The sequence below is a fragment of the Stegostoma tigrinum genome, chromosome 21 (genome assembly GCF_030684315.1).
Source record: "Stegostoma tigrinum isolate sSteTig4 chromosome 21, sSteTig4.hap1, whole genome shotgun sequence".
In the NCBI taxonomy this organism is placed as follows: domain Eukaryota; kingdom Metazoa; phylum Chordata; class Chondrichthyes; order Orectolobiformes; family Stegostomatidae; genus Stegostoma; species Stegostoma tigrinum.
Genome location: NC_081374.1, coordinates 11,018,865 through 11,045,431, shown reverse-complemented (window position 1 = coordinate 11,045,431; position 26,567 = coordinate 11,018,865). Strand labels below are relative to the sequence as shown.

At 42.0% G+C, this 26,567-nt stretch overlaps 1 protein-coding gene across 3 annotated transcripts in view; it reads left to right on the top strand.

The window, feature by feature from the left end:
• LOC125462956 (transcription factor SOX-13-like) overlaps positions 1-26,567 on the top strand; it is a 178,827-nt gene that overhangs the window by 47,467 nt on the left and 104,793 nt on the right. For all 3 annotated transcript variants that reach the window (XM_059653337.1, XM_059653338.1, XM_048553497.2), the window contains exon 2: positions 4,607-4,716. The gene's annotated coding sequence lies outside the window, so the exon portion shown is untranslated. The remainder of the gene's footprint in view (positions 1-4,606; positions 4,717-26,567) is intronic.

Sequence of the window (26,567 nt, the reverse complement as noted above, 5' to 3'; positions counted from 1 at the left end):
TATCTCCCTCCAGAGAGCAATTAGGACTAAGTACATTGTAGATTTAGAATACAGACCAAGTAAGAACTGTAGGGTGTCCTTTCCTACAGGACAGAAACAAAGCAAGTGGGCTTTGAGGACAATTCCGTAATCCAGTACTCTTGATGAATGTCTTTGCCTTGCTATGACTGAGGGGTGTATGACACTTCTTTCCCAGTCTGCTTTGGGATCACAGCATAAAGCAGAAATGCAAGCAGAAAATGCAAGGGAAACTTGACAGCTTGTGGCAGCATCTGTTGCAAAAAAGAAGGTAAAGTATCCAGTCATGGAGTTTTGAGATCAGTCTGGAGGGGATTATGTGTGGAAGCTGGAGCTGTAGTTGAGTAGGAGTAATACATAAGTATCCTTGTTGTCCTGATGCTCCAGGGATGAGTGCAGGACTAAGGACATGGCGTCTGCTGTGGACCTGTTACATCGGTAGGCAAATTGCAGGGGATTGAGGCAGGCTGGGAGACTGGCCTTCAACTTATTTGATTATTTCAAAAATCTATCCAGCTCTTGTTCATATACTTCTGAGTGATCTAGCCACAACTCTCTAGGGTAGAACATTGCAGACATTCACTACCCTCTGGGGGAAGAAATGCCTTCACATTCTTGTTTTAAATGAATGTCAGCTTATTTTGTAACTATATTTCCTGGTTTGAGATTCCCCACTGGTAGAAATACCATCTCAAACTGTACCTTGTCAGACTCCTACTTCTTGTTAGAGTCGTGTGTTTTTCAATAAGATCACCCTCATACTTCTAAACTCTAATAAATAAAGGCCTAAACTGTTTAGCCATTCTTGATGAGCCACCTCCTTCATTCCAGGAAAGCACCTTGTGAATCTCTTGGACGGCTTTCAATGTCTGTATATCGTTATGAAAATAATATTGTCCAAAACTGTACACAGTATTCATGTTTGTGGCTGCTTAACACTGTATACACTTTAAAAAGGCGTTCCTATTTTTAATCTGCACCCCCTTATCAATTAGGCCAAAATCTCGTTCACTTTCTTGATTATTGCTGTACCTGCAAACTAACATTTTTGCGTTGCATGCACAAGGGCATTCAGATTTCTTTCTGCTGTACTTCTATTTTTAATAGTTTGCCTTTTGATTCTTCCTAGCAAAGTGCATGATCTCCCCCTTTCCTGTATTGACCTCCATTTTGCCAAGGTTTTGCCCATCTTTTCAACCTATTTATCTCTTCTTGCAGATTGCTCATGAACTCACTACAACACACACTCCCACCTATTTTACTTTATCAGTGAGTATGGATACATTATATTCTGTCCCTTTCTCCAAGTAATTAATAAAGATGGTGAGTCACTGAGGCCTTACAACTCATTCGGTGTGGCAGTCCATTAGTTATGGTCTGTACAACCTGAAAAAGTCCATTAATCCTGATGCCCAGCCTTCTATGTATTAACCAACCATTAGTCCCTCAATAGTGTGAGCTCTTTTATAAACAATAACCTTCTGTGTGGCACAGTATTTTAATTCCTTCTGGAAATCCAAATACAATGCATTCACTGGTTCCCCCTTTATCTATACTACTTATTACATCCTTAAAGAATTCTAGTGGAAATTTCAAACATGACTCCGCTTTCACAAAGCAGTGTTGATTGTGTTTGATTTTATTAAACTTTTCTGAATGCCCTTCTATTTCTTCCATTAATATGGACTCTAGCATTCACCCAGCAATGGATGTTAGGCTGTCTTGCGTGTAGATTTCTGCCTTCTGACTGCCTCCTTCTTATACAGGGTATCACATTAGCAGTTTTCCAATCTGCTGGAATCCTCCTGAAATATATTACTACTTGGGCCTACACTATCTCTGTAGCAACTTCTTTTAAAAACTCTTGGATGTAGTCTGTGATGTGCTGGTGACTTGGCTGCTTTCAGTCCTATTGGTTTGTCAAGTACATTGTAATAGAGACTGTTTCCAAGACTTGCCCCCCACTAGCATTTTGCTTATGTTATCTTTGTTATTTATCACGTTCTCTGCCATAGATGTTTTAAATTTATATGTAGTTTCCCTGCTCTGCATTATCCATCTTCAGGTGTATTCTCCAAGAGCCCTGCACTCACTCTCTAGCTATTCTTTCTGTACACATGTACAAACTCTTGTGATTTGTTCTTATATTTCTTGCCAGTTTAATTTCCAACTTAATTTTCTCCATCTTAGCTTTCTAGTTGTCAACTTCTGGTGCCTAAAAACAATTACTTCATACCTATAGCCTACCACTAGTTTTCACTGCTTTGTATGCATTTAGTTTTTAATTGGCTACACTCCTTGACTACCTTTTTTGTTAACCAAGAGTGGTTCATCCTTCTCATTGAGAACTTCTTTTTGACTAGAATCTCCAGTTTTTTGCAGAATGTTTTGAAATACCTGCTGAAATGTCTGCCATTGCTCTTCCCCTGACTTCCCCTTTTTTTATCTATTTTCCCAGCATACTTTTAGACCAGTCTATCTTCATATTTCTGGCATTTCCTTTTATTTAAGTTGAGGACACTGGTTTGAAACTCGAGTTGCTGTCCCTGAATTTGAATTTCAAATTCTACCATGAGATATTAGGAACTGCCGATGCTGGAGAATCTGAGGTAACAAGGTGTAGAGCTGGATGAACACAGCAGGCCAAGCAGCATCAGAGGAGCAGGAAAGCTGATGTTTTGGGTCTGGAAACAGACCGGAAACATCAGCTTTCATCCAGCTGTACAACTTGTTATCTCAATTTCTACCATGTTGTGATCCCTAATGTCCCTGCAGGGGGGCCCATAACTCCATGAACTCCTATTAATGCTCCCTGCATTACACATTATTAAATCTGAAATATCTTTTTTCCCAGGAAGGTTGTACAACATATTTTTCTGAGGAATAATCACTGACGCGCCTTTTTTTTTTAACCCTTGTCCGTCTGAGCTGTCAGGTCAATATGCAGATTAAAATAGCCCATAACAACTGTCGTGCCTTCCTTGCACACCTCTATTTCCTGTGCTAAACTTTTTGTTTTACATTGAGCCAGCTCTTCAAGGGCCTGTAGAAGATTCCCAGCCATGACTTTTTACCCCTGCTGTTCCTTCTTGCCATCAAAACTGATTCTAACTCCCGATGTAATCCTCCTGTATTAATACTAGCCACTACACTGATGCTATCCTTTCTTACTATCACTACTCCACCTCCTTTTTCCCTCTGTGTTTTCCCTATTCTGGAATGTTGAATAACCCTGAATATTGAGTTCCCAGTTTTGGTCACCCCGTCACTGTATCTCTGTAATAATGATCAAGTTACATTCATTTATTTGTAATTGAGCCATCAGTTTACCTATCTTATTGCAAATGCTGCATGTACAACTTCTATCTTTGAGTTGTTGCTACTGTTATTAATTGTAATTCCAATTTCTGTGCCTTTCTGTCACATTTTCCTTCTCTTTCGCACCTTCATTTTCCTGTACCTCTGCTGTAGTTTGTTTTAATGAAAAATTGTTTTAAAGTTTGCTTTCACTTGAAGACCCATCCCAGCACTAATTAAAGTCCCATCTACATCCTAAGTTGTTGAGTTTGCCAAGATTCTGATCTCGTTTAGTTCAAATGAAGCCCCTCCCAGTGGAATAGCTCTTTCTTATCCCAGTATTGGAATGCTGCTCGTGCCTCATGAATCTGAATCCATTTCTCTCATACCAATCTTTGAGCCATGCATTTACCACTGTAATCTTATTTAGTGTATACAAATTTGTATGTGCCTCTGATAATAATCCTGAGATTATTATCTTTATGGCTCTGCTTATTAATTTAGCCTGAGCTGTCAATCACTTAAATTTCTTTGTTTGTCCCACCTATGTTGCTGTACCTACGTGGATTATGTTAACTGGAACTGTCACTTCCCATCCTGAGTTCTTCTCCAGCCCAGAAGAGAGATCCTTAACTTCAGTATGTCCGGTATTACTACCACATTACTCTTCCATTCCCCTATTATATGTGGCTCTGTACAATGTGTTTTAGTCAATTTGCTGATTCTCCCTACAACACTTGGCATAGATGTGGACACCATGGATCATGCCAGTGTCGAGCAGCTCCCACATACTACAGCTGCAGCACATCACCTACCCAGCTATCTCATTTCTATTTAATTGATTAAAAGTTGTAAATGCATTTCCTAACTAGTCCAGCCATAATAAGGTCTCCTCCTGATTTTAAGTCTTTGGCCTCTCAAAAGAATAAAGCATAGAGTGTGCTCACACGTGTGCTCAAATCATCAGTCGTGTTTATCTGGACAATCTGCAGACACAGCTTGCTCAGGAAGTACAAGTGCAGTCTTTCAGAAGAACAAATCCGTTTCACTCTGAGGTCGATGAGTGAGTGTGTTTTCTTTTTGTAAATAGATGAGATTAGCTGGGCAGGCCTTCCTTGCAGCCTTCTGTCCGTTAACTAAAGACCAGATCAAACTAGCTTCTCTCCAAGCCAGTCATCGCTCAAACAGCCCCACATGGTCTACAGCAAAGTTACCAGTAGTTGTTTGAACCATGTTTGAAAAATATACTTCTAACGTCGACAGTAACTTTTTCAAATCCCTTCTTTTCCAGAACCACTTCAGGCGTTTCCATAAAACTTGAAGGACTGTAGAAAACGTGAGCTGGAAATAAGTCCATTGTTATATCCATAGACCATCAAAACTCAAGTCGTCCAAGCAATAGTAAGTGTCTTCTTTTTCTCCTATTTTTTAACTGATTGCTGAATTAGGATTTGAATCTCTGTGTCTAGTCAAATAGTCTAAGCCATTGTACTATGAGTCAAGTTAAATAACCACTAGCCCACTAGTTGCCGTATTCTGGGCCCCGCTGGAGTTGGGCCATGTAGGCATCTTTATAGTTCCACGTGGGATTGAATCATGGAACAGTTCTGGCCCTTTGGCCCACCGTGTCTGTGCCAGCCATGTTGCCATTCTCAACTTAACCCCTCTACCTGAACATCCAGCTAAATCTCTTTTGCACTTTCTCTATAAAGTCTCTGCATTCTTCCTATACTGTAGCAACCAGAACTGCATACAATATTGCAAAAGTGGCCTAACTGAAGTTTTATAGAGCTGCAACATGACTTGCCAACTTTTGTACACAATGCTCTACATCGTGAAGACAAGCATGCGTAAAAATTCTTTACCACGTTTATGGACTTGGTGTTTCCATTTTCAGGGAGTTATGCACTAGCACTGCAAGAATAAATCTGTAAATCAGTACTCCTAAGGGTCCTGCCATTTACTGTGTACTTTCCTCTTGTATTTTACCTTCCAAAATGCATATTCTTGCACTTTTCTGGATTAAACTCCATTTGCCATTTCTCTGCCCAACTTTCTGACTGATTTACAACCTGATATATCCTTCGTGTGCATAACTGCTGAACTGCATAGTTAACCACGTTGTTTCAATGACAAACGGATCAAATCTGGAGATCAAGGATGGGCAAGATTTCAGGAACTCTTATTTGGTGGTCATGATTTTCAGACGTAAGAGTCAATACCTTTGACAAATTTGAATTGTGACCTCAGGCACTCATCCTATGCTTTAAACTGTAAAGACGCTTGGTATATTTCAAGCTGCATGTGGTTCATGACTTGAGTGCCCACAAAGTGCCTCTCGTATATCTCTGAATGCAAGATACTTGAGATAATTGGGAATGTTTTCCAGTTGTCTGTTTTGTGGGTGTGTATCTGTTCATATGGGTTTTTAAATTATTGTAAGGAAAGCAATTGGGTAAAATCCCATTGCTGTTTGAATAAAAGCAATCTACTTTTTAAGGTAAATTTACTCACTATTAAATTTTAAAAGTCTTATTTGTGCATCTTGCATTGAAACATCTTGACCTTTGCTCTATTTATGGTGGTTATGGAGAGTAGGTGGGTTCGTTGTAATGTCACTAGACTAGTTAACCAGAACCCCCAGGCTAACAGATAGTAGAATTTGAATTGAATCCAAAACAAATAGTCTGGAATGAGGAGCTTACCTAATCGTGACCATGTACCAACTGTCAATTATTGTAAAAACCCATGTAGCTCACCGATGACCATGAGGGAAGGAAATCTGTCCTTACCCAGCCTGGCCTATAGGTGACTCCAGACCCATAATAATGTGGTTGACTCATAATTGCCCTCTGGGTAATTGGGGATGAGAAATAAATGTTGGTGTTTGCAACAGCACCCACATCCCATGAAGGTTTGAAACAAAACTTTTTCCACAATGATCAGAAGTCTCTGTCCCTTCTGTGACAAACCCATTATTCATCAGTTTTTTTGTTTAGCAGATTTGCCTTGAGGTTTTTCTTTAGACCCTAGCTCCAACCAGCTATGCTAACAAAATAGCTGCTTCTGAGATCTGGGGTTTTGATAAAACCTGTTTATATTAAGAACATTTCTTGGTAAGTGTTCACCTGGAGATACGCTTCCAATGTCTGAGCCGCATAAGGCATTACAGCGCACATCCACAAATTATTCTGTCAGCTAATTCTGTTTTCTAGGGAGTGATTTCTTTTATGATATTCCTGTTATTTGTTCTCGCCTGAACTTTTGCCTCATACTTTAGCTTTGAATATATGCGTCCTTCCTGTAGTTGGTATCTTAATCTTATTGCAGTCAGAATACGTTGTTCAATTCTCATGACAGGAAACAAGAATGGATCGTTGTGTTGGCTTTTAACTGAGACAGGATTTTATTAGGAGAGGGGGCATGGAGTGACAGGGAAGAGGAGGATAAAATTAATCCTGAGATGGTGGTGACTTGTGTGAAGATCTGACATGCAGAAGGATGATGTTTAATGTATTGTTCCAAAGAAGAACCATTTGATACCTTGCTGCCTAATGTGATTCTACACATGTTGCACAAGGTTGTTCGTAGACTATATGTTTCATGAATCTCTGCCTATTCGATGAAAATTGAAATGTCTTCAGCTGCTTGGACAGATCTCGAGGATCTACTGCAATTTGAGAAATGCAGTGATCTGTTCCTGTCTCTGAGGTTAATCTTCAAATGAAGCTGAAAGACATATCTGAGTTGACTTCATGTGAGTGAGCAGTTTTCAGCTTTTCTAACCAACGGAAAATAAAAAGGATTTTGTTTAAAGTTGTCTTTTATGTTCATGCCGTAATGCTGGGAAGAGTTGTCACCATTTAAGAATGTAGCTTCTTTTTTTAAGTTCATGTATTGTGAACTAGGTTGTCATTAATTATATCCCTATGATGTTCATTGGTGTTCATATACATAGCACTAGATCCTATGGCCTCACTGGTCTGAATACTCCTCATCTCATTTAATTCTTGGATACCGACATCCTTGGGCCTGGTTAAAACTTGGATAGTAAAGATCAAGTTACCATAGTCTCACCAAACCATAGGCCAGCTCTTTCATTAGAGAGAGACAGTTGGTGGCAGTTTAACCTGAGGCTCACCATGCCTTGGGTCAGGGGCAAGATTTGAGAAGGTTAATCCTTTTATGTTAACCTCAGCTAGCGTGGGAATTGCACCTATACTATTGGCATCGTAAACCCACCATCCAGCCTCCGAGGAATACCAGGCATAGTTGTCTGGCTCTTGTGTTGCAGTAACGGTGTTCCTACCTCTGGACCAGAAGGAAGAAGGGCTCGATCCCACTGCAGAATGTGATGGCTACAGAAGTGCACTGTGACTTGTCCTAGCAGGTTAATGGAACAGAAATTATACAACAACAGAGGGATAAAAGAGAATATGTTGAAAGATTACAATATTCAGTGTGTCCCAAATAAAAGTGTGTATGGAAGGAAGGAAGGACTGGGCTCCAGTATATTTTTTTTTCCACCCTCATCACCTGAGATTGAGAAATTTAATCTTATATTTTTATGTAGAAAAGCAACAAATTCCCAATACGCATTCCAGTATAAATTTTACTGATGCTGTGATTGGTTTAGAGACCAGGTCATAGTCTGAGAGTACATTTAGTCTGATTGTTATGAAGAGCGATATCACATGGTAGATCCAGCTGTGAGTGGACTATGGGATTTTTCCCAACCAATATCTAGATATTGGGCTGAAAACTTCTTATGCTTCACATTTTGGAAGTGAATGATTATAAGTCTCTACGGTTCTGAACTGGTGAAAATAACTAGGATTTAAAAACACTAAAACTCATCCTTCTCATGACCTTTGAAACGATAGAAACTCCTTTTGCTTCCTCAACCTCCACATCATCCTGGAACAGATTTAGCATTACACTGTTATCATTAGTCCATCTTAGGATGTTAAAAGTTTTCTTATCCTGGTCCCCGAGTGATTTGCTATAAAGGGGAAGGACCAGTTTAGCATTTCCTAGTTTTGCCTGAAATAACTAGTTACTTCAAGTCAATCTTGTGAATTGAGGTGCTGAAAGTAGCTGCTGAGCTGACAGATCTGAAGGAATTAATCCTGATTAGATTTAGATTTCATTACCTTCCATGATCAGATGGCACGCTCACTGCAAAGGGGCTAGTTTTGGAGCTTGGTTGACGTAATGCAGTGTTCTGGTGTTGGACTCTACATCATTGTATTATAAGGCAGATTACTGTCTGAATGGCTGTAAATTGGGAGAGGGGAGTGTGCAGTAGGATCTGGCGTCCTTGTGCTGAAGGTGAGCCTGCAGGCGCAGCAGGCAGTAAATGAGGCAAATGATATGTTGGACTTCATTGTGAGAGGGCTTGAGTACAGGAGCAGGGATGTGTTGTTGTAGTTATACCGGGCCTTGGTGAGACCACACCTGGAATATTGTGTGCAGTTTTGGGCTCCCTTTCTGAGGAAGGATGCTTTTGCTCTCAAGGGAGTGCAGCGAAGATTTACCAGGGTGATTCCAGGGATGGTGGGACTGGCGTATGAGGAGAGATTGGCTATGTTAGGATTGTTTTTCTGGAGTTCAGCTAAATGAGGGGTATTTCGTAGAGACATAAAATTCTGACAGGACGGGACATGGTAGATGCAGGATGTTCCCGATGGTGGGTGCGTGCAGAAACCAGGGGTCATGATCTGAGGATTCAGAATAGACAATTTAGGACAGAGATGTGGAGACATTTCTTCATCCAGAGAGTGGTGACCCAAAGGAATTTGTTACTACTGGGTGTAGTTGATGCCAAAACATTGAATGTATTTAAGAGTTGGCTAGTTATAACACTTAAGAAGAATGGGATCAAAGGTTGTGGGGAGAAAGCCGGATCAGGCTGTTGAGTTGGACAGTCAGCCATGATTGCAATGAATGTTGCAGCAGGCTGGCAGGACCGGACGTCTTTCTCCTGATCCTGTCTTCTGAGTTTCTCTGCCTTTTATGGTTCTACTGGGTTCCTGAGAGTGTCTATCTGTGTGGTGTCACAGCACTACCAATGTCCCTCTGCACAGTGCCTTCAGGGCAGTAAATTGCCCTGACACACACAGCATTGTAACAACCTGCCCGTGAAAGATTTAGAAGAAGCCTAGATTAAACCTGCAATGTTCCTGGCTTGCTCCTGCAGAAAGGTTTATTTGGGGGGTTTAGGTGGGTGGATGGTGTGGTTACTGTGCGTGCCGCCTTTTATGGCACTAGTTGGTGTGAGGTATGTTTTTCAATGTTCAGTGTGCAAACCAGTGAATAGATGAGTAAGTGGAATGGAGTGAGGAGGATAGTCCTTGTTCATCTTCATTGTTTTCTATTTCCTTTTAACAACAAAAAAGTTGCCTTCCTCAAGAGCCTTCATCATAATTGGAAATAGTTAGAAGTGTGCAAGGTCTTTGGCTGAAATGTTAACTCCGTTTCCCTCTCTGTGCAGGGACTGCTAGACCTGCTGAGTAGAACATAGAACATAGAACATAGAATATTACAGCACAGTACAGGCCCTTCGGCCCTCGATGTTGTGCCGACCTGTCATACCGATCTCAAGCCCATCTAACCTACACTATACCATGTACGTCCATATGCTTGTCCAATGACGACTTAAATGTATCTAAAGTTGGTGAATCTACTACCGTTGCAGGCAAAGCGTTCCATTCCCTTACTACTCTGAGTAAAGAAACTACCTCTGACATCTGTCCTATATCTTTCACCTCTCAATTTAAAGCTATGCCCCCTCGTGCTCGCCGTCACCATCCTAGGAAAAAGGCTCTCCCTATCCACCCTACCTAACCCTCTGATTATTTTATATGTTTCAATTAAGTCACCTCTCAACCTTCTTCTCTCTAATGAAAACAGCCTCAAGTCCCTCAGCCTTTCCTTGTAATACCTTCCCTCCATACCAGGCAACATCCTAGTAAATCTCCTCTGCACCCTTTCCAAAGTTTCCACATCCTTCTTATAATGCGGTGACCAGAACTGTACACAATACTCCAAATGCAGCCGCACCAGAGTTTTGTACAGCTTCACCATAACCTCTTGGTTCCAGAACTCGATCCTTCTATTAATAAAAGCTAAAACACTGTGTGCCTTCTTAACAACCCTGTCAACCTGGGTGGCAACTTTCAAGGATCTGTGTACATGGACACCACTGCTAAGAATCTTACCATTAGGCCTGTATTTTGCCTTCCTGTTACTCCTACCAAAGTGCATCACCTCACACTTGTCTGCATTAAAGTACTTCTGTTTTTGGCCTGGCACAGAAATTGGTCATTTAACTGCTTGAACCTGTTTGGCCATTCATTGCATACATGGCTGGTCTGCAACTTGAATCCATATTCTCCCCTTTTTTTTCCCTCTGCCTGAAATTACTTTGGCTAATCTTAGATCAGTTGTTAGCTTGGAATCTAGGACCATGTGTCTTTTCAGAGCTGCCTCCTAAGCTTTGACCGAATTTTGTGTGTGTGTGTGTGGAAATAGTTCTTAATATTGGTCCTGGAAGTCTTGGCTTTTCATTTTAGGTGCCACAGAGTCCTGTATCCATGGACCATTAGAAATGTCTTGTCTTGACCTTTTTGTTTTATCCCCGCAATACCTTAAACTTTGATCAAAATTGCCCTTTAAACCTTCTAAATAGAGCAACAGTTTCGACTTGTCATTTAACCTTAGCAATTTGGGTATCGTTATGGTAAATCTATTCTGCTGCCCGAAAGCTTAATGTTCTTCCTAAAGTGTGATGCCTACAACTGCTCATCAGTTTGATTTAACCAAGGCTTCTTATCGCTGCAACATACTCTCTTGACCTCTGAATTCTAGATCTTTGGATATAAAGGCTAATGCTCCATGAGGTTTTTTTTGATCATTGTCACTATTGTTTATGCTATTTTAATGATCTGCATGCGTGGGCAATCACTTTGGTTGTACACTGTTTCACCAGTGGCTCAGTTGGTAGTACTCTCGCTTCAGAGTCAGAAGGTAAAGGGTTCAAATCCCACTGTTGTACATGAGCATATAAATCAATGTTGGTACTCCTTGAAATACTGAAGGAGTGCTGCATTATTGTTGGAAGTGCTTTGGTGTTTCATGATCATAACTGTACTAGGTGCTAAAGAGATCACTTGTTTCCCTCAACTTAATATCCTCCCTTAAACTAGAGGGAACCAGATTCCAGGGCTAATGGAATCAATCTTGGGCCCTATCCAAGGGAGAAAACCAGCCAATAGTGCTTCCTTTTTCCCAATTGTCTAAAATCCAAAATGAAAACCAAAAGAACAAGGAACAAAAACAGAAGTTGCTAGAAATGCTCAATAGGTCTGGCAGCATCTGTGAAGAAAACTTCAGAATTAATGTTTTGGAACTGGTGACTCTTCCTCAGAACCAGACCCAAGACGTTATCAATGATCAGAGATAATGGGAACTGCAGATGCCGGAGAATCCAAGATAACAAAATGCTAAGCTGGATGAACACAGCACTGCTCCTGAGATGCTGCTTGGCCTGCTGTGTTCATCCAGCTTCATATTTTGTTATCTTGGATTCTCCAGCATCTGCAGTTTCCATTATCTCTGAGCACAATTTTAACTTCACTGCGAATCCTCGCTCTGATGAAGGGCCTAGGCCCGAAACGTCAGCTTTTGTGCTCCTGAGATGCTACTTGGCCTGCTGTGTTCATCCAGCTTCACACTTTGTCATCCACGTTATCAATGAAGTGTTTTTTTCCACAGAAGCTGCCAGATCGGAGCATTTCCAGCAACAACTTCTGTTTAATGTGTCTAAAATCCAACTTTGTTTTTTGACTAGACTTCAGCTTTCCTGGATAAGGATCGTTTTCCTGGATCATTTGAGAATCTCTTCAATAGATAATGTTCAGTATAACACGAGGAAATAGAAGTTGGGTTGACTGAGTGTTTTGAATAGTTTTCTGTATTAAAACAACTTAAGTTTAAAGTATACATATGGATTTATTGTAGTAAGAAAGATGCAACTTTGGTTATATCAAGAGTATAAATTGGATAACTAAATAAATTCCAAACAGAAGAAAAAATGGCTAATTCTTGTAGCTGAGAGAATCCAACATTTTATTCCCTACAGATACCAAGCTTTAAAAAGAAGTAAGAATATCCATCAAACATCACAGTAAGGTTGCCTTTATCCCCAAAAGTGAGTCTCATTAGCTTCAGAATGAATCTGAAGTGGACAAGACTAAATCCATTGCACCTCCACATTATTCAAATTATGTTGAGGTATTTGGAATGGATTTTAGTTTGGTAGCGTAGAGTGTAGGGGTTGCATGGAAAATAGTCATTCAACTGGTCGGCATGGGCAAGTTGGGCCAAAGGATCTGTTGCCATGCTGCATGACTCTAACTCTAATCAGTTATAGGCGACCCTATTCATTCAGCTACATTAAGTGAAAGGGTTCAGAGACTGCATGAGGCTGAAAATTGTTCAGTTTTTATGAAACGTTATTTTGAATTTATCCTTTGTGCTAAGTAGCAGTCACGTTGGTCAGTTTTTATTTGAGTGAGTCAAGTTCGTACATTCAACAAGACAGGAAGACATAGCGACTGAAAGTTACTTTATCTGACTTTTTAAAAATTGTTAGAGCTGGTAATGTGTTGTTAGTGTGAGCGTCATCATAAAATTCCCTAGGATATTTTTCTTTTTTGTTAGGTATAATCCTTTATCAGCACCTTCACATTATTGTGAAGGGAGTTGACCATGCTCTATTTGCAAGCCGGCTTTGTCCTTTTTAACAAAAATGTTTTTTAAGTAATTTCTTTTTACCGGAAAAAATGACTTTTTAAGCAAGTCTTTCTACATCAATCCTATATATTTTGAGACTTGTGTCTCAGCAGTGCATCTTTCAGGTGAGATGTTAAACCAAGGCTTTGGGAGTGGATGGAAAAATGTTCCCTATCGCTAAATTTGAAGAGGAATGAGGAAGTTTTTCGTGGTGCCTTAGCCAGCATCATAAATATGTTTTTAGAATGTAGATTGAGATAAGTAACTTGCGGTTATCATGGTGTTTTTGTTTTGTGGGAACTTACTGTGTGTAAATTAATTGTGGTGTTTGCTGCAATTCCACTGTGTTCCTCATTTGGCCACAAGGTGCTTTGGGGTGTCCTGAGTTTCTGAAACACTCTGTAAAAATGCAACTGCATCTTTCTGATTGGAACATTTAGAAAATACCTGGCTCTATCCATTTTAGGTACAAATACGGAAAAAGAAAAGATGTATTGCACAGTTCTGGTCTGGGGTGCACTGCCTGAAACAGTGGTTGAAGCAGATTGAGAGCTATGTTTCATGTAGGAATTTGAATGCCCACTTGTAAAGGAACAATATGCAGGGCCATGGGAAAGAGCAAGTAAGTAACACTCATTGGATTGCGTTTTTCAGACAGCTAGAAGGCGTATAACAAATAAAAGTTGCTGGAAAAGCTCAACAGGTCTGGCAGCATCTGTGAAGGAGAAAACAGAGTTAATGTTTCAGATCCAGTGACCCTTCTGAAGAAGAGTTACCAGACCTGAAACGTTAACTCTGTTTTTCCTTCACAGATGCTGCCAGACCTGTTGAGATTTTCCAGCAACTTTGTATTTGTTCCTGATTTACAGCATCCGCATTTTTTTTAGTTTTCAGCTAGAAGGTATATGATGGGTCTGAATGACCTCCTTTTCTTGTTGTACAGCCGTAAGACTTGGTTGTAATGGATTTTATTTTGCTCAATATTTTAGTTAATTATGCAATTTGTAACAGCTTTTGAACTGAAATGTTGCTCAGAACGTGTTCTTTTTTTTGTTTCGAACTGCTGTTCGTAATTGTATTGCCGAGAACTGCTTCCGTTTCCTTTGCAGATGTAAAGATACGTTATGTTCAAACAGCATATTTCTGTCCTTATACCAAACCTAGTCTTCAATCTTCCCATTAGATAAAGCCATAAACTTGTTTATTTAATATTGCTTATCTTTGTTCCATTAGGTACAATCATGTACTGTTGATCCAAATGAAATTAATTGAAAAAGATGAACATTTTGCTTCCGATGCTTTCAATGATATATTAAATACTGTATTTTCCACATGTAGCAAACAAGTTGGATGTATTTACTGCATTACAGGTGACTGTGCTACAATATATACTTTTAGTCATTTGCTTGCACAGAACTTGAAAATTGCCGGGGGGAGAATGCTAAATAATGACTGACAGTTAACTGCCAAATTTTAGCAATGCTTGGCAGTTAATGGTCAATCATCACCAAACTGGCACAGTTGTCATTGCAAATTCCTCTATAAATCTGCATACACTTCCAAATGACGAGCACTCTCTTTTCGTACAAAGTGCTGGTACAAATGAGGCTGAAAATTGTTCAGTTTTTATGAAACGTTATTTTGAATTTATCCTTATCTCTTTTTGTACAAAATGCTGGTTTCCCTTTACATTAGCATTTCTTGCACACTGTCACAGTGAGCAGAAGAGTAAATGCCTCGATTAAAATGTCACCTTTTTAGCAAAATGCATATTGTTTAAAACCATGAGAACTTTAGGTAGAGTAAACAGAATATTTTTCTAGTAGCCAAAGAGTTGATAACAAAGAACATGTTTTTTTTTAGTTCATTCATAGGACATAGACATCACTGGCCAGGCCAACATTCATTGCCCATCTCTGTTCACCTGGTTAAGAGTCAAACACGTTGCTGTGGGTCTGGAGTCACTTGTAGGCCAGACCAGGTAAGGATGGCAGTTTCTTGCCCTAAAAGACATTGGTGAGTCACACAGGTTTTCCCAACAATCAACAATGGATTCATGGTTATCACGGGACTCTTTTAGTTCCAGATTTAAAGTGAATTTAAATTCCACCTTCTGCCATGTTGAGATTTGAACCTGGGTTCTGAGGATGATATCTGAGTCTCTGGATGAATAGCCAAGTGAAAATACCATTAGGCCATCGCCTAGGTGACACTGGTGGATTTTAGGTGAGATTCTTTAAATTTGAGATTGAGGAAGGGAAACATTTAGCACCTGCGAGCATTAAGAGAGCAACTTGCTGTGTGGTGCCAATGAGCATAATCTCATTAATGTGCTGTAATGAAGTTTGTGATACAGTAACACGCCACTGATTATATCTGGTGTGAATTCCTTCCCTTCTGCTGAACTGAATAAATGCATATGTTGCGAAAGAGCTCTCTCTGCAAAACGGTCTTGTCTTTATTGTTGGCGATGTAGCTACAGTGACTTGTCTTTGGCCTTCAGCAAGATAATGGGGGAGAGGGGAACATTGTCTGAGAACTAAATAGTACAGTTAAAATAACTTGTTGGAGGCCCAAGGCTGATGTGTGCTGTTGTTATTTTTTTTTCCACAGTGTATAATCTGTTTAGCCTTCAAGGATCTATTCTAGTCTTATGCCCAAGATCTAAGAGCTCTTTCGAGCCTCCCAATGGAACTATCCGATGAGTAGTCAACAGGCAGCAGTTGCTCCAAGTTCAATTTTCAGTCTGGATTGAGTTAACTGCACCAGGGATAACACAATAGGAGTTAGAAATGTTCTCCATGTCTTGTATTGGGAAAGGGAAAATTGACCAGCATTTCTGCTCCTCTGTGGCAGCAGCATGTCTTGCTGGAATAGCCACTGCGCCGACATTGGGAGGGCCGGCATTGGGATCTCTGAGTAATGACCTGGCCTGCTAGATGTCCTGCCCCTACTTGTAGCCAACACCTGGACGTGTAAAGCATTTTTGAGTGAGGAACGGGAGAGTGTCAGGCTTGAGATTAGAAGAAACACTGCAATAATTCTTGCTTGTGAATGCTGCAGAATTTCTCTGTTTCTTTATGTGGCTTTTGTAAAGCCACTATACATAGGGTCACAACCCCGCACGGCCCGTTTCTATCTTCTTCCCAAAATCCACAAACCTGCCTGCCCTGGTCGACCCATCGTCTCAGCCTGCTCCTGCCCCACCGAACTCATCTCCACCTATCTGGACTCCATTTTCTCCCCTTTGGTCCAGGAACTCCCCACCTACGTCCGTGACACCACCCACGCCCTCCACCTCCTCCAGGACTTCCAATTCCCTGGCCCCCAACGCCTCATATTCACCATGGACGTCCAGTCCCTGTACACCTGCATTCCGCATGGAGATGGCCTCAAGGCCGTCCGCTTCTTCCTGTCCCGCAGGCCCGACCAGTCCCCCTCCACCGACACTCTCATCCGCCTAGCTGAACTCGTCCTCACACTCAACAACTTCTCTTTTGACTCCTCCCACTTCCTACAGACTAAGGGGGTGGCCATGGGCACCCGCATGGGCCCCAGCTATGCCTGTCTCTTTGTAGGTTACGTGGAACAGTCCCTCTTCCGCACCTACACAGGCCCCAAACCCCACCTCTTCCTCCGGTACATTGATGACTGTATCGGCGCCGCCTCTTGCTCCCCAGAGGAGCTCGAACAGTTCATCCACTTCACCAACACCTTCCACCCCAACCTTCAGTTCACCTGGGCCATCTCCAGCACACCCCTCACCTTCCTGGACCCCTCAGTCTCCATCTCAGGCAACCAGCTTGTAACTGATGTCCATTTCAAGCCCACCGACTCCCACAGCTACCTGGAATACACCTCCTCCCACCCACCCTCCTGCAAAAATTCCATCCCCTATTCCCAATTCCTCCGCTTCCGCCGCATCTGCTCCCACGATAAGACATTCCACTCCCGCACATCCCAGATGTCCAAGTTCTTCAAGGACCGCAACTTTCCCCCCACAGTGATCGAGAACGCCCTTGACCGCGTCTCCTGTATTTCCCGCAACACATCCCTCACACCCCGCCCCCACCACAACCGCCCCAAGAGGATCCCCCTCGTTCTCACACACCACCCTACCAACCTCCGGATACAACGCATTGTCCTCCGACACTTCCGCCATTTACAATCCGACCCCACCACCCAAGACATTTTTCCATCCCCTCCCCTGTCTGCTTTCCGGAGAGACCACTCTCTCCGTGACTCCCTTGTTCGCTCCACACTGCCCTCCAACCCCACCACACCCGGCACCTTCCCCTGCAACCGCAGGAAATGCTACACTTGTCCCCACACCTCCTCCCTCACCCCCATCCCAGGCCCCAAGATGACATTCCACATTAAGCAGAGGTTCACCTGCACATCTGCCAATGTGGCATACTGCATCCACTGTACCCGGTGCGGCTTCCTCTACATTGGGGAAACCAAGCGGAGGCTTGGGGACCGCTTTGCAGAACACCTCCGCTCAGTCCGCAACAAACAACTGCATCTCCCAGTTGCAAACCATTTCCACTCCCCCTCCCATTCTCTAGATGACATGTCCATCATGGGCCTCCTGCAGTGCCACAATGATGCCACCCGAAGGTTGCAGGAACAGCAACTCATATTCCGCCTGGGAACCCTGCAGCCATATGGTATCAATGTGGACTTCACCAGTTTCAAAATCTCCCCTTCTCCTACTGCATCCCTAAACCAGCCCAGTTCGTCCCCTCCCCCCACTGCACCACACAACCAGCCCAGCTCTTCCCCCCCCCCCCCACCCACTGCATCCCAAAACCAGTCCAACCTGTCTCTGCCTCCCTAACCTGTTCTTCCTCTCACCCATCCCTTCCTCCCACCCCAAGCCGCACCCCCAGCTACCTACTAACCTCATCCCACCTCCTAGACCTGTCCATCTTCCCTGGACTGACCTATCCCCTCCCTACCTCCCCACCTACACTCTCTCCACCTATCTTCTTTACTCTCCATCTTCGGTCCGCCTCCCCCTCTCTCCCTACTTATTCCAGTTCCCTCTCCCCATCCCCCTCTCTGATGAAGGGTCTAGGCCCGAAACGTCAGCTTTTGTGCTCCTGAGATGCTGCTTGGCCTGCTGTGTTCATCCAGCCTCACATTTTATTATCTTGGAATTCTCCAGCATCTGCAGTTCCCATTATCTCTGATACATAGGGTCACAAACTGCTGTACCCACAGAAGCCTATGCAGCCTGGGTAGAATTCTGCATCTTGCCATTGGCAGTTTAGCAGACTGGGCAATATTAGTGGGCTGAAGACTCCAGCTATCTTTTAAACCAGGAAAATGGCATCTTCCTATCATCTCAAATTCCTGGGCGATTCTGTAGGTTCGTTTACTTTCTCAGGCAAATGTGGTAGCCTCATTCACGTGTATGTTTCCATTGACATCGTAGTGAGATAAAGACAGTTGGATTGCCTGGAGCAGTGTGTGATAATGATAGTGATAGAATGACACTAACTCTGAAGGACTGAGTGCCTGATTTGAGCTGAGAGATTACCAGTGGAGGAGAATTGCCGTGAGACTTTAATTCACAGTGGCTTCCATTCATTGTTGGGCAGGCTGTAACAATTACAGAAATGAAGGATACCAGCTCTTTAACCTGCATTATTTCATTGGCCAACGATTTCTGTCTAATTAATACCATTTCTTTCTCTCTGATTTGCCATATCTGGGCTCAAAAGACCATTTAGTCTACCCTATAGAATTCTTGGAAATGTCAGGGTTAAAATTCTGCTTTGTGCTATGAAGAAGGTCAACATTTTACATTACTAATGTGCGTGGGAATTTTACACAACCCCATTAACCAATACTCTAAAAATAACAATCAGTGGAATTTCAGCCCATTAATGTATCCAAACCAGACTCTGATTTAAATAAAATTTCAGCTGCTTTAGCTGCCTGATCGGCCATGCAGTAAGTCTGTACTTTCAGGGATTGGAAATGTGAACTACATCAATGAAACTATTGCTTGAAGAAGTGAGAAACGGAATTGAGTGAAAGAATGAATCGTACAATAGAATCCCTACAGTGTGGAAGCAGGCCTTTCGGCCCATTGAGGCCACACCAACCCTCTGAAGAGCATCCCACCCAGATTTTGCCACGAGGTAATACATTTTGGACACCTTCCATGTCATGTCCACTCAGGAGTTTTTGTATGTCTCAATTAAGTCACCTCTGACCCGCCTAAACCCCAGAGGATACAACTCCAGCCTGTCTTACTTTTTTCCTCATAAGGCAATCTTCACATTTTTCAGGAATCAGTAAACTTTCTCTGAACTGCTGCCATAACCTCTCCGCTGTCTTGAGAATGGGGTTGCATTTCATGCAGCAGCCCCCACCTTGCCTTTTCCCTGCATTTCCCTCTGGTGGCCGAACTTGGTTTTTGGGTTGACAGCGGGAGCAGGAGGGGAGTGGTAAAGAAGGGAGCACAGGTGTTCTTGAGCACTGAGCTCCTTCTGAAAGGGGTCATCCAATAACATTTGTGAACCACTGATTTCATGTGACCACTCTTTCCTTAACCCAAATTCACAAGAAGCCAGGGGTAATATTGTTTTAGTGGAGTGAAGCTGATGCAGGGATTGAACTTGGGACCCTTCTGATTTGTAGTTCAGTGCTACAATGTGCAGTGCGTTAACTGACTTTGCCATGGGGAACGAGAGAGAGCCCATGTCTGGACCTTCCAACTCCTTCTGTTAATGGAAAATGACACTTTTTTTTGAGCAGTTCTTGGCTTCTAGCGTCTAAGAACACCGTATCTGTTTGAGAGGTTGATGATTAACCTTACATGAGGCAGATACTATCATGGTAAAGACTGCAAGAGGATGGTGTGGAGATGAGGTCTCAGATAGTTGTGTGTGAGCGAGTAAAGGATGGATTGTTACTTCCTTAATACTGTTACTTGCATGGCAAAAAATGAACAAAAACATTGTTGATAAGAGTTTGTGGTTACAGTTTAACAAGCTCTTGTCCCTCCCTGCTTATTCTAGTTATTTAGTATGCTTTTTTATGTATTTCTTCCCATCAGAAATCTGAATTTGAATTCCTTTTGTAATTCCTCATCTCATCCTGCCATTTGGCAGCCTTGCCTTACATTCTCTGATTCCCACCAGCAAGCTCCCCTCTTCCTCCCCCGCCACCCCCCTCTCTCGATCTTTCTAGAAATCCATCTCTTTTTGCCAAGCCTGATTGTCACCCCCTTAAAGCTCTTTGCCACGGAAGGAAATCATTTGTTGCAAAGTATGAAGCTTTATTGAGCCCAGCTAATCCATTGGCGTTGTTCCCTGTGTCTGAATGTGCTGCCTCTGTTCCTTATCCTACACTATTGACCTATCAGAAGTGAAATAGTGCAGATGCTTAAAATGTGAAATAAAAACAGAAAACGGTAGGAATACTTCCTTCAATGGTGTGTGTGTGTGTAGTGTGGGAAATGTTTTCAGTTGATAACTTCTCAAAACACCTTTCTCATCCCTTTCACTTGTTTTAAATCTATTTATGTTTTTAATTTTGCCCCCTTCTGACAAAACACATTTTTTAATTAGGCACTTTCCTGCTATCCAGACTGTATGTCCACTAAATGAACAGTTTTGAACTTTAACCTCTCCTCCGATAATATTTTGTTGCTTTTGGTTTGCTTTTATATTTTGGATGGCAGCTGTTCCTTATTCTACCATTCACACCACCTCGAAGTCAGTACAAAAAGCATGGGACTGGAGATTTGGAATAAAAGCAAAGCGATGGGTAAAGTCAGTGGGCCTGGCAGCTTTTGTGGACAGCGTAACAGTTAAAATTTATTAAACTTGAAAATGTCAACTCTGTTTCTCCTCTCCACCTATTCTTCTCCTCTATCCATCTTCGATCCGCCTCCCCCTCTCCCTATTTATTTCAGAACCCTCTTCCCCTTCCCCCTCTCTGAAGGGTCTAGGCCCGAAACGTCTGTTTTCCTGCACCTAAGATGCTGCTTGGCCTGCTGTGTTCATCCAGCTTTACACCTCGTTATCTCGGATAGATCTCCAGCATCTGTAGTTCCTATTATCTCTGTTTCTCCACTACTTGGCCTGCTGAGTTTCTCCAGCACTTCCTTCCTTCTGTTCCTTTGTATTTAACTTTTTATCACTATCATATTGTACTATTAGCGCTCTCTTTTCTCCTGTCTTTGACCTTTTCACTCTTTTTCGCCCAAACGAAGAGAGATTGAGCAGTTTGGGCCTGTACTCTTGAGTTCAGAAGAAACGGAGGAGATCCAGTTGCGATGTATAAGATATTAAAGAGGATATTTCCCCTATTGGGGCAATCTAGAACGAGAGTTTTAGGATAAGGATTGGCAGATTTAAAACAGATGAGGTGAAATTACTTCTTTCTCAGAATTGGGATCTGTAGGATTGGATATCCCAGAGTGTGGTGGATGTAGGAACATTGAGAAAATTTAAGGAGATAGACATTTTTAATTCATAATGGCTTGAAGGCTTAAGGGGGAAAGGAAAGGAAAATGTAGCTGAGACTGAAATGCGATCAGCCGTCATCATATTAAATGGCAGATCATGCTCGAGGGGCTGTGTTCTTGTGTGTTTTGTCATTTGCTTGATGCGCCTCTTTGCTGCTGTAACGTTGTATTATTCGCTCTGTTCTGTTGCCCGAGTGCACTTTGTATCGTATGATCTGCAGGAAAAACCAAACTCTTCTCTGTATCTGCGCATATGTGACAATCAGAAGTCAAATCAAAAGGTTCTGACAAAAGATCAGCAACATGATATGCTAGTCGCTGTCTTGCTCCTCACAGATGCTATCTGCCCTGTGAGATATTTTCAGCTGCTTATTCCCAGTAACGCATCCTTCTGCCGCCTTTATTTGCTCGACTCGGGGCTGGCCAGCCTTCTTGCGAGGATTGGAATTATGGGCGCCCAATTCAATGTGTCTCTTTCTTGGGTAGGGAGGAAACTTTCAGACAGCTATGGGTTGCCACAATAGGAAATACAAGCACAAATTTCAAAAATCAATGTATTAATTGTTTAAATGAGTAATGACCATTTTAAAAAGTGCCAAGCAGCAATGCCACTTAAAGTAAAAATTTTTGACTGTTTAGTTAAGAAGCAGAGCAAGGAGAGGAAAAGCATCCACTCAAATTCATGAGTGGGAGAGGAGATAGGGTGGCTCAGTAGTTGGCTCTGATGCCTCACAACACCAGCGACACAGGTTTGATTCCATCCTCTGGTGAATGGCTGCTTTGGAGTTTGCACATTGTCCCTGTGTCTGCATGGGTTTCTGCCGGGTGCTCCGGTTTCCTCCCACGGGCAAAGATTTGCAGTTTAGGTAGTTAGACATGCTAAATGTGGGGTTATTGGGATAGGGAAGGGCACTGGCTCTGGGTGGGATGCTCTTTTGGGATCAGTATGGCTTTGATGGGCCAAATAGTCTCTTTATACACTGAAGGGTTTCTGTAATCACCAGGGAAAGGGGGTAATGATTGGGACTGAGCTAAGGAGTTTGGTTAAACTAGTATTGACCTCAGAAGGGCCAGAATTGACATGAAAGCATCGGTTGGAAATGAGTTGAGTTTCACTCCTTGAATGCATCCATATGATTCTGTCCAGTTACACTGAATAGTATAAACAATTCTTGGGTAAAGAAGTTTCACCTGAACTCATCTTTGGATTTCTGACTTTTTTTTATCTTTTAGACAGTTCTTCTAGCAGTTGAGCATCAAAAATCTAACGCTGTACTTTGGCATAATACTCTTATAGAGTTTGTACAGCCTCGCATCCTCTTCCGCAGGCAGAAGGTATTAAAGTTTGAATACGTGTACAACAAATTCATGAACAGCTTTTTCTCTGTCTTTCAGACTTTTGAACAGACCTCTCAAATGTTAATTCTGATCTCTTTGTCTGTGCAACACTGTATTCTGCACTCTGCTCTACCCTGATGCACTTTGGATGGTACAATTTGCCTGTACAGCACACAAAACAGCAATTCTCACTGCATCTCAGTACATGTGACAACAATAAATGAAACTTATACAATATGCTCCCCTTTGCCACCTCCCTCATCTCCCTGTCTGAGGTTACCGATTGATGTTGAAATGTCTAGTTTTTCCACACCCAGCTGGAAATCCCAGAGAATGCTATTTGTAGCCAGAATCCTTTATTACGGACTGATAAAGATTTTCTTCCTACTTCTCTCAGTTGAAATACTGTCCAAATTGCAGAAGTTGAGAATATAGGGAAAGTAGCCATTTGAGGAGGTAAGATATTCTATGTTAGCACATTGTGACTTGAAAATAACAGCCATTCCTTCCAAATATCTTCCAATAATTCCATGGTTTTTTTTGGGTCCACTTCCCAGATTCACCAAATGTTCCTCATTTTGTGTGAAGATTGCTGTCATCAATAGGATGATTTCATCCTGTACCTTTTTTTGTCTTCATTAATTCATGGTTTAAAAGACATGAATACTTTGATAATGTCATTCAGAGCCTCAGGATATTTGAAACTGTTCCACAGCCATTTGAATTGTAATTACTGATGTGTATTGTAGGGACTATGGCAGGGCTCTTGTGGTGCAGTGGTAATGTAACTGCCTACCTGTGTTCAAGTCCAGCTTGTTTCAGAGAAAGTAATAGTCTCACTGAACAGATCTTTGGCTGCAGTGTTTTTATAGAATATCGCCCCTCTCTTGTACCTGGTTAAGACATGTTGCCTGACATGATCATTTGTTTAACTATAGTTAGCCTATTCAACTAACCTGTGAGAGCACAGCAACACCATTCAGCCCCCTAAGCTTCTCTCTTTCTTGAAGGCCTCGAGTCACTTTTATACAACTCCCACAATCTCTTATTAATCACCGAGATGATTGCATCTGATCTCAAAATCTGTCTCATGAGTGAGATTCCATAGATGTATTATCACTGCAACTGGAATTATTCAAATTTGTTTAATATGTTAAAGCTGAATATTTAAATCAGTTACTGTAAATCAGCACATGATCAACCAAGGTATTACAGTCTCAAAGTTAATTAACCTTAAATGTAGAAGAATGAAAAACTGATTCAGAACTCACTACCGTTTTTCAAAACAAAATCAGCGAGTTCAAAAATAATCACATATTTTGAGAATGAAAGCAACTTTTAAATACAATTAAACACTAACATTTTTTCTGAATTTTGACATTTCCTGGGTCACTTTGGTAGAGAAATGATATCTTGCATTTGTAGTCCACCTTACATGACCACAGATGGTCCAAGTGCTTTGTATTCAATGAATTACTTTTGAAAGTGTGGCCACAGTAGCAATGTAAGAGACCTGAAAGCTGCGAGATCCCAGAAACCAGTGACGCTCCACAGTAGCTGGACAAACTAAATGCAGAGGTGATAACCTTTTCTAAAGGACTTTGTGGCAGCCGTGGATCTGTTGATAGTACACTTAGCTGTCAGGTCTGAAGGCTGTGGGCTCAAGTTCCACTTCAGAAGTTTGTATGAATGTTCCAGTGTAGTGCTGAGCTACTGCTACCGTGTTCGTAGAATCATAGGTCCCCAACAGTGTGGAAGCAGGCCATTTGGTCCATCAAGTTCACAGCAACACTCTGAAGGGCATCCCACCCAGACCCAACCTATTCCTGTAACCCTGTATTTGATTTGATTCGATTCCATTCCGTACAGTGTGGAAACAGGCCCTTCGGCCCAACAAGTCCACCCTGCCATGGCAAATCCTCCTAACCTACACATCCCTGGACACTTCAGGCAATTTAGCACAGCCGATCCACTCAGTCTTCACATCACTGTGACAGGAAATCGGAGGAAATCAGTGCAGGCACAGAGAATGTGCAAACTCCACACGCCGTTGCCTGTCCAGAGGTGGAATTGAACTTGGGTTCTTGGCACTGTCAGGCAGCAGCGCTAACCACTGAGCCATCGTCCTGCCCTGGAGACCACTGTTGCATTTTGACTGTCATGTTAGAAGTGTTGTCTTTCTGAGCTCTGACCTTTTATTTATCCCCTTAGATCCTTTGGGGAGAATTTCTTTCGCATTACTTTGATGTCCTGGTCAATATTTAGTATTTAATCAGAATCATACAGATTATTTGGCCATAACTAACTTCTGGTTAATGCATTGCCCGACATTTCATGTCTTTGTAAAGTACATGTTTCCAGTCGTGTTTATATTTCAGATTTCCTGTAACCACAGTATGACCAGTTTCTGGGATGTTAAGTGCTTTATTAGTCCCGTGGCTACCCTTCAAAAGTAATTCATCGGATATGAAGTGCTTGGACCAATCTATGCTCTTTAAGGTGCCGTATAATGTCATGAGCGGCACAATGGCTTAGTGGTTAGCGCTGCTGCTTCACAGTGCCAGGGACCCCAGTTCAATTCTGTCCTCTGACAACTGTCTGCCTATGTGGGGGTTTCTTCTGATACTCCAGTTTCCTCCCAAATCCAAAGATATTTGGTAGATTGACCACGCTAAATTACTCAGTGTCCAGTGATGTGCAGGTTAGGTGGATTGACTGTGCTAAGTTACCCATGGTGTCTCGGATGGTGCAGGTGAGATGGATTAGCCATGGAAAATATAGAGTTTTAAGGACAGGGTGGGATGCCCTTTGAAGGGTCGCTGTACTATTGATGGGCTGAATGGCCTGCTACCATATAGTATGGATTCTATAAATATATCTTCCTTTCTCTTCCAAAGTAATCCATTGTTCATCCAAAGGCATGTCCAAGTTTAGAAGAAAAAAAAATTAATGTTTAATTGTATGTAAAGTTGACTTAATTCCCACAAAAAGTGATAATTCTTGAATTGAGTTGGTTGTTTTAGAGAAAAGGTCATCAGCTATGAATCAGTTTTATTTTTTCTACATTTGAATATTTACTAACTTTGAGAATCTGATACCTTGGTTTGCTGATTTGCAGCCACTGTTTTAAATACCCAGCTTTTAATACTGTAAACAAATTTGGATCATTGCATATGTAGCAATAATACTTCTGTGACACGTCATTTGAGACAGAATTGAGATTAGATGTAACTAGTTTCATCTCTTTGCAATTTGATAAGGGATCGTAGAAGAATCATGTATGAAGTGATTTGGTCAGAATTCACATGACACCAGGTTCTCGTCCAACAGGGTTATTTGAAATCACAAGCTTTCGATGCACTGTCCCTTTTGTCACCACCTGACAAAGGGGCAGTGCTTCAAAAGCTTGTGATTTCAAATAAACCTGTTGGACGAGAACCTGGTGTCATGTGAATTCTGACTTTGCCCACCCTGATCCAACACCGACCCCTCCACTTCAAGGTGCCTTGGGACATCCAGGGAAGTTGCTAGCTTATAGAATGAATGAATGGTGCTGTTCATAGAATCATCGAATCCCTACAGTGTGGAAACGGGTCATTCAGCCCAGCAAGTCCACACTGACCCTCTTAAG